Consider the following 8,600-nt stretch of genomic DNA (forward strand, 5'->3'; position numbering starts at 1 on the left):
AAAATAATGAATTCCTCTTGTTTTCATTCTCAACATTAATAGGTTTCTATTTTCCAAATAATCGCGCCAGTGTGTCCTTATAGAAGGCAAATGCCTGAAAACTTTGCAGGTTTGTTCATGCTCGAGGCTACCAGAACGACACTTTTTCACTTTGTTGTTGGCGCAGATAATGTCGGTTTTACTGCAAGTTTTGCAGCTTTGCGCAGTCGGTTCTACATTACTATAGATTCTTGCATATTGCTTCACCTTAGAAGTTTTTCGCCAGCTTTATGTAAAGCACAGTTTGGCGCGACGGTGATTCTGTTCATCGACGACCGTAGAGCTAACTTATTGCTATCTCGGCCACCTATTGTTCCGCTTTGACGCACAGCTTAGGCAAATAAGGAACTTATCTGAGAGTCTTTCAATGACTTATTTCTCACTGATTGACTGCCTTCCGAATAACGAGCCCGTATCCTACATATTGTACGGTAACTACACGTTGCAATTCACACTAGTGCGCAGTTAGACAGCTCATGCAGATTGTCTTCTGTTGCGATCTGTTGCATTTCACGCAACATAACTGCTTTATTCATGCGAAAGAAATACAGGCCATCGTGTTAGTAGGATTTGAATTTTGTGTGAGAAGGGCACTTGTCTTTGATGAAGACATCAACCAGATGAGCTCGTCGTCGAGTTTTCCATTCCTGTAGTATTGGTTGATCCGCTAGGCTGAAAAGAAAATGAAAAAGAGTCTAAAAAATAACCGACTCTGTGCGACGAAAAACAGATTTGTTGTCGCAGTTACGTGCGACTTTTATATTTCGTTTTTCATTACGTCACACTCAAACGCAATATGAGCGCAGTAATCCAAGGACTTCTTGCTTCCTTCATTTCATCTCGAGAACGCTACTGTTTTCAATGCTACATGCTCCACTAGTTTTTCAAACTGTGAAGCTTTGTGATTTGCAGTATAGTTACAATTCTCATTCTAGCAACGGTATCACGTTGTGCCGAGCCTCTTTCTCGCATACGCTTTTAAAGCAAGCGCTTCTTACCGGGGGTGGTGGCAAACCGTGACCAGGAGGTCCCCCGGCTCCGGGAGGTCCCCGACCTCTGGGTCCCCCTTCAGGAGGGCCGCGTCCTCCTGGTCCCTGGGAAGCTGCGAAAAAAGAAAACGAAGGCGGCCTTGTTGTAGAGCATCCGCCTCGTGTTCGGGAGGTAGCAGGGTCGATCCCTGTTGCCGCCGGGTGCCTACCGGCTTTTCAATTGGTACAAGCTTTCCCTCGACCTGGTGCTCGGTTCTTTGGGGTGAAATGTTTGGGAAAGCGGTCATAGGTCTAAAATAGTTGCTTCGGTGTGGCAGTGATCAGTTCCGCCATCGGACAATAATAACACAATAACGATAACATCGGACAACAGTCCGCCTTGTGCAGCAAAAGCCCGTTATGTGGCCCTTTTTTTTCTGTCAACCCGACCTTTGCAGGTCATTACTTTGTTCGAAACTTTAAGCCCTTGAAGGAGCACTGTAGGGTTAGCAGAGCCTCTTCCAAACGCACACCCCTGAGAGAGCCGGGCGCCGTGCCGGGGGACGCTTATACCCATTTTATCGGGGTTTGTCCGGCGGCGGGTTTCAACTGTTGATGTAAATACCAGCGCCAACTTCTTTGCCTAAGGTGACTGCTTATGCTTCGTTGTCTAGACCTCCGGCGTCGCATTTATTGGTCTGACATTTTGCGCTCTTGGCAATGGCCGACATACACGTGGCTGCTAGAAAATTCTTAATATTGGCTGCACAAAGAAGCAATTCATAGGTTCACAGATGCCAGCATTTACGAATGTTTAAAGACATAGATCGTCCTGGATTTTTGCGGTGATTTCAGGTTTTTGCCATGATACCCAGAGAATACCATTATGGCACCTCGAGAGCCCATGAGTCCTCAACAGTTTGTCGATATCCTCATTTTCTGATTTCGTTGCAATTATCTGGCGAGGTAAAGGCTGCTTCGCCGGCATTGTAGCGCTGAAATCCTTTACACAGTCGTACGCGTGTAATGCAAATCAAGGCATTTTAATTTTCAATGCTAATTACAGACGGTGTCTGAGCAAAGTTCTTGCTTTTCCTATCTACATTACTGCAAAATAATGCACTCGTGGATTTTAGTTGCATGAAACAAATGCACAAAATCATGCTCCCAATCGAATCAACACCACATACCTAAAACAACCACTGCCAGACCAAGCAACAACAGAAGAGCAAAGTTCTTGGTCGCCGTCATTTCAGAACCGAGGCAAGGAAGCTGTAGTCAAAGGTTTTCCTTTGACGCTGCCACAGCTTAACGATTTCCTCCTTTTTATACGAAGCTAAACTCTTTCTCTTTATATTATGTCATTCTTCAGCAGTGCAGGGTTGACAACCGGAACATCTTGATTGATTAACACACCTGCGTTCGGTCTTCCCCTTTCTCTCCCTCTTTCTCTCAAGAAATTTTCTTGTCGGCTAGGGGCGGGAAACTGCATGATCTACGTACAACGGCAGGACCTGTATATTGACGGAATTTTTGAGGATTGTCTAAACATATGCTAGATACAAGGCACTTGACCATGGGTGAATTTAGCCGCACATGGCCTCCTGTGTCTGCTGTCATATATGGCTGCCTTTGCTGTGAAAGCTTTTTGTTTTTGAATTCCCCTCCACTCTATTCGATCCGCCTACAGGTGTCACATAAAAGAGAGAACGTAGACGAAATGCTGTTAAATCAGAAGCGCATAAACAAGGGAAGCAGAAAAAAAGTCACTAAAGGCTATTTTACAGCTCGACGATAAAACCATTGTCACCATACAGAGCACACTTTATTGGCAACCACGTAAAGCACTCCGCAATAAGCATGCACAGTCTTTAAAGTAGGGAAGCAAATTACACGTTGTAGGGGACACACCGCATGGTACCTCCATTTCAGACTGCCAGCTGAAGCGAGCGTACAAAGGCAAAACATATGTGCGGATGTTCTGTTTTACCTTTAAAAACTTTCCCGGATCTTGACTTCGCCGTGTTTCAGTACACCGTAGGTATTGTGAGCCGGTCTGCCTCCAGGGAGTTACAAAAGTTAAACAAAAGAGATAAATAGCGCTCCAATGCCTTTTAATTGGTCTCGAGAAAGTTTTAAGTTTCGTTGATTCACTATGTGGATTTGCCTAGAAGAAACCCGTTTCAATGTTGATTTACTTCTGATAGCACCCTGCTGGTCAATAATGAGTGTTCGCAGTACTCGAAAGTCTGTCATATTCGAAGTTGGCAGACCTAGAAGCTTTTCAGCAGCCAGTTGCCTGTTAACCAGTGGCAATCTGTGTGTGTGTGGGGGGGGGGGGGGAGGTAAGAGGACAGGTGGTCTTGGAATGGCTTCAAGCGAAATCTTTCTTGCTTTTTGTCCAGCCCCGCCAAGGTGGCGCCGTGGTCGGGGCACTCACCTACCGTGTCCATGGATGCGGGATCGAATCCTGGCGCCAGCAGCCGCTTTTCGATAGAGGCGAAAAGCAAGGCGCCTGTGTTTTGTGCGAATTGAGCACACGTTAAATAACCCCAGGTGGTTGGAATTTCCGGAGCCTTCCAATACAGCGTCTCTCATACCCTGAGTCGCTTTGGGACTTTAATCGCCATACACCACACAAAAACATCTTTTTGTGCAGACATACGCACATAATTTCGATGTAGGTAACAGCGACTAAGCTAGAAGGAAAAAAAGCGTAAAGCATACAGCAGTCTCTAATGTTATCGCGTCGGCTTGACACTTCCGAGAACAAAATAGTGCCTAGAAACATTTACCGTCGATAATCCCTGTGATCACTAGCCGGTAGTCTGCATCTCCGAAATTCAGTCTGGGTCAAGATGTAAGGTAGAGAGACAGCCTTTGCACTGTGCGGAATGCATCAAAACGGATTTTTGTGCCATGCACCAATTACCGTTCATTGGGTATCAGAAAAGGTTGGTTTTCATGGATGCTTTTGAGCTCTAGGAATAACGCCCATTCTTAGCCACTCGAAGTAGCGCCATCATTTCTAGTACGTAACACATGATCAAATATGTCCAGATGACTACTACCGCTCACTCTGAAAACAGTTTTCTTCTTCTTTTACGGCAAAACGCCGTGAGACACACTCCTTAACTTCTCGCTGCACGATATCGCAATATTTCGAAGACCAAAACTCCAATACAAATTCCAGCATAAACGACCGGCAAGAACGCGTCTGCGTAGCTTAGAAGTAATGTGTCTGACTCGTGATTAAAGAGTCACAGTGGGTTAGATTAGCCTCACTCTCCACCTTGAAGAAAACGTGCTAACCTCTAAAAGAAGCACACTTTATTAGTGCCTGAAAACGCCACAAGCTGGCTCGTGACGTCATAAAATAACCGACAGATCATTGTGAGGCTCTTCAGCTATCAACTGTCACTTTATAGAGACACTCTCGTGATATGTTTCTAACAATGTTGACGTTATTAACAACTACGCCGACTAAACCAATGTCAAATATTCTAGGAAACGCGACCTTGAAAGCTATTGGATTGAAATCTTGAAAGTGAAAGAAAGGTTCCCATCGGCAGAATGATTATGAAGGCGTTAAAATATACCACGCTTCGTGATATCTGCTTCAACGCCTGAAACGTTTCATTATGAGAGTGGACTTGCGTAGTCGGCAGAATAGGAAATGCAAAAACGTAACACTTTCTCTGCCTAGCGCACTCCACTTCCTTTCATGTGTTCCACCTGTAAGCATGAGCCGATCCGCTAAGCTTACCAGTTTCAATATACTAGGATAAGGCGAATGAACGCATTAGCATGCACTACATGCACAATAATGATTGTGACGAGTGAAAATTTGTTTTTGTTTTCATTTTTGTGGACAATGTGACGTCTTCTAGGCGTGAGAGACACATCTGTTTGTGGCAAAAATAGCTGACTTTATTAAAACCAGCAGACGCTATTATAATTGGAGTTGCTGTCTCTTGATTATTAACGCCAAACGACGAGTACCGCAAATTGCAAAATGAATTGCTTAGAGTGCGCAAACATGCGCTCACTACTCAAGAGCTCTGCAAACGCCCTCTGAGCGTCCAGCATCATGCACGCAGCATGAAATAACTCAATATGTGCATCGCCCGTCGCCAACGACGCATCACTGTACTAATGCTGCGGACATGCCAGAAAAGATTTGTCGGCGACATTTGGAGTCCTCAGTATGGTGCTTTGGCTGACGAGTTCAATCACATGTAACTTTTCAAGCGTCAATTGGCCATATATAAAGCAGGGAAGCGTACATCCTGCTATCAGGACAAGCACACTTTATAAGCACTAGCCGCTCAAAACGGTGAAGCATATATGGATAAGAATATCATCCAACTCGCCAACATGAATTTGTCGAAAAAAGCTCACCGTCTGTATAACATAAAGGGCACGCACAGGGCAAGTCTATCCTGACCGTTTGTGTACAGCACACAGTTCCCTCTCCGAGCCCCTAGTGCTGTAGAGCCCCGATATGACACCGTGATCAGCTGTTGAATATACCCGATATGCCAGTAGCTGCATTGTAATATTCTACACGCGCAGCTGCGAAACAAACACTCTGAATGGTATAAAGCGTCATCTTCTTTTTCTTCTCTTGCGCGCCAACATCCTTCGTTCCTGCGTTTGTTAGGCAGATGACACGTTGCCTTGTTGCTCGAAAAGTCGTTTTCCATGTTGCGAAACTTTCCGTGCTGCGCAATCCCTGGCAAGGTAACACGACTCTCTTCCTGCATCGGTTTAGTGATACTGGCGTAAAGCTCTCCGCGCTTAACGTCCTCCTTTTCAGCAGTGTGTTCATCTACCGCGCTCTGCGCTTCAGTTGCCGTCAATTGCACGGCTTCCTGCTCTCGGATTTCCTCGTGGGAAACTGCACGACAGAACTTTTCGAGGTGACTTAAGTATGACTCCAGATCTCTGTCTTTTTCAGCGCCTTCTGTTCCTAGCTTCTTGGGCTCTCGTGTGGGCTCGTCTTCGCTGCGTCGCATAAGTATTTCCTCCTCGTAAGTCTTGTAGTTCATTAAGCGAAGAGACTCCATTCTTTGCATGTTCGCACTCAAAGTATGTCGCCATAAGAAGGGACTCACCATGAGCATTGTGTTCAGCCTTTTTTTCCTAATTCACAAACTGGTTTAACCCGTAGTGAGTAATCTGGAGTTTATCGAGCTGTCGGTGTACTTAAGGGGTTACTGCCTGTCCATCGAACTTACTCTCTTGCTCGGTGAAAATATTGGCAATTTGTGACTTTCTGTGCGGCTTAACAATGTCCGCTGGACGAATTCTTTCGTCGGCGCCCCAGAATTATATTTTTATGAACATAAACAAAGCCATGGCGTGTTTACAATTCCCGTGATTTACTTGATCCCCTCCTTACTATGGGAGAGCCCCATCTTAATCGGTGTCTGATGAAAATGACTTACATTGAGATGTGTCCAGCGGGGTCGCTGCTACTCCACTATGACTGCTGGCGCCGCATCGAGGCCATTAAAATTCATCAATCCGAGACATTGTGAATTTGCACTGTCATTTTATCCTTGTATCCTTATAGCTGGCATCCACTGTCATCTGAGAAGCCAACGTTACTAACGGGAAGTCGGACGTCGACTGTTTCTCGAGAGAATTGATCTGTTTCTGTTGTTTCTGTTGCAGTGTGTCCGAGACATCAGAATTGACACAATCTGCGCGAATTATGCACATTGTTTCATTACGAAAAAACGTGCGTAAATCACACAGAATAGTTTTCGGGTAAAATATAACCAACCTTTGTACAGGAACTTGAAAAGCTGATTGGCTCCAATAAGTAATGTATATTCATTTACTTCGTTTAAACCTGGAAAACTCAGAACATCAGCCAGAAAAATCTAGGCGTCAAACAACTGTTTAACTCCAACACACGCACGGGAGATTTCAGCCAGCACTCATCGAATATAAACGAAATCTCGATGGCTTCGATTCCCTGTTCGATATTGTCAAATTTACGTTTCAAACGTAGGTGCATAAACGTGAACTAGCTCTTCAGTTCTTCTGTATCGCCCTTAAAGCTTTCATAGCCAAATTATTATTATTCACGTGTCGCAGCCTTAACTTGTGTGATACGTTGGTTGTAGTGCACCTTCTTTGGCGGCCGTGTTCTAAGGCGCTTCTAATATATACGTTGGCTGTCCATAAGCCATCAACCATGTTCTAAAGGTTTGCAGCAGTACTTTATCTCCATGGAACTAACCACTGCAGCATTAGTCATAGCGTACATGCTGACGCCGTTCGTAGCTGTATGCAAGGATGCAGATAAAGGTCGCAGCCTTCCTTCGCACTTCAAACTGCGCCATTACGGCGCCAATCTATCGATCAATTCTCTCGAGTTTTGCATTTAGAACAGTAACCGGATCTAGATAACAGACCTTTCCGCTCCGGCAGGCTCCTACTACAATTGCAGTATTCCGTTCAGTGCATTGTGTAGCCGCAAAATTACTCATCGCCATGGGTAGACACGGGTTGTGCAGAACAGATGCTGAAGACAGGAAGAAGCTCCGATGCAAACCACATCTTTTATCGTTACCTCTCGGTGCAGTAGCGACGGTTACTTGGAACGGTATCTCTCCCCTTTGAGTGCAGGCGATGAACGCAATTTCATCTACGGATTCTACCTTGATTCGTAGCTGGTCTTCAACCGTACAAAATCCTCTTCTGCCGTATGAGGTTCGGTGACGTTCTGCTCGAAGCTCCACCACTTGTACTAATCGATTGCGGCTTCATACCGTATAAACTTGACAACGATTTCTACAATCATGGCTACGTAGCAGAGTTCCTGTCACACCAACCGCACGCAGCACTCTCATGCTGATATGCACACAATCCAGGAGATTACGCAACCCAACCACGCTACCAGCCACCTGATGGGCTTGTGCGTTCGGAGATTCACCAAGTAACTCTGTAAAACGAGCTGCTTATTACCGAAGCAGACCTTGACGATATCGGTGGTATCGCCGTTCGTTGTTTCTAGACTTGAATGTCCTTGATCGCTTTAGCCGTCATTCCACTGAGCAGACTGCCGTAAAGGAAAGATAGGTGTTGTTCACGCCACTGTTACTAAGGACGGCGTGGCGATACATGTTCCCAAAAGCTGACCTTTGGGACATGTCACTGTCGAAGCTTAGCAAGGCCAAATTTCGCTGTAACGAACCAATGCCGCTTGGTCGTCCAGATGCAGCAATCTCAGAAGAATGGCTATCCGCTGCTGCACAAAAGCTCAGTAACGGCGTCGGTAGAACGACGAGTGACGTGAACAGCTGAATGTGGAATCTGCTGAACATCGATATCGTGGCACAATAGCACCAGTGTCTGCCGCAGATTCTTCAAACTGGGTGACAGAAGCGATGTTTTTTGCCGCATCGTCGTCAAGAAGAAAAGCCTCCATGTTCTCACTCAGCATGCGCAATCCCTTGTTGTAAGTCATCAATCATTCTTTACCAGTGCAACATCATTCTCGGTGCCCGATTTGTTGACATCACGTGCCTTGGTGCACAGCGCTATGTACAAAACTCGCTTGACAATATGCGCTTGCGT

General features: G+C 45.5%; 1 long non-coding RNA gene across 1 annotated transcript; it reads right to left on the reverse strand.

Moving 5' to 3' along the window:
- Positions 1-592: 592 nt before the first annotated feature.
- On the reverse strand, positions 593-2,285 carry LOC146195251 (uncharacterized). Its single transcript, XR_014705545.1, has 3 exons — positions 2,198-2,285; positions 1,038-1,141; positions 593-711 (listed from the first exon to the last, which is right to left on the reverse strand). It is a non-coding gene; the product is annotated as an uncharacterized LOC146195251 (long non-coding RNA).
- Between the last annotated feature and the right edge of the window lie 6,315 nt (positions 2,286-8,600).

This window comes from Amblyomma maculatum, chromosome 3 (assembly GCF_055883805.1).
Source record: "Amblyomma maculatum isolate TAMU_Amacu chromosome 3, ASM5588380v1, whole genome shotgun sequence".
Classification (NCBI taxonomy): Eukaryota; Metazoa; Arthropoda; class Arachnida; order Ixodida; family Ixodidae; genus Amblyomma; species Amblyomma maculatum.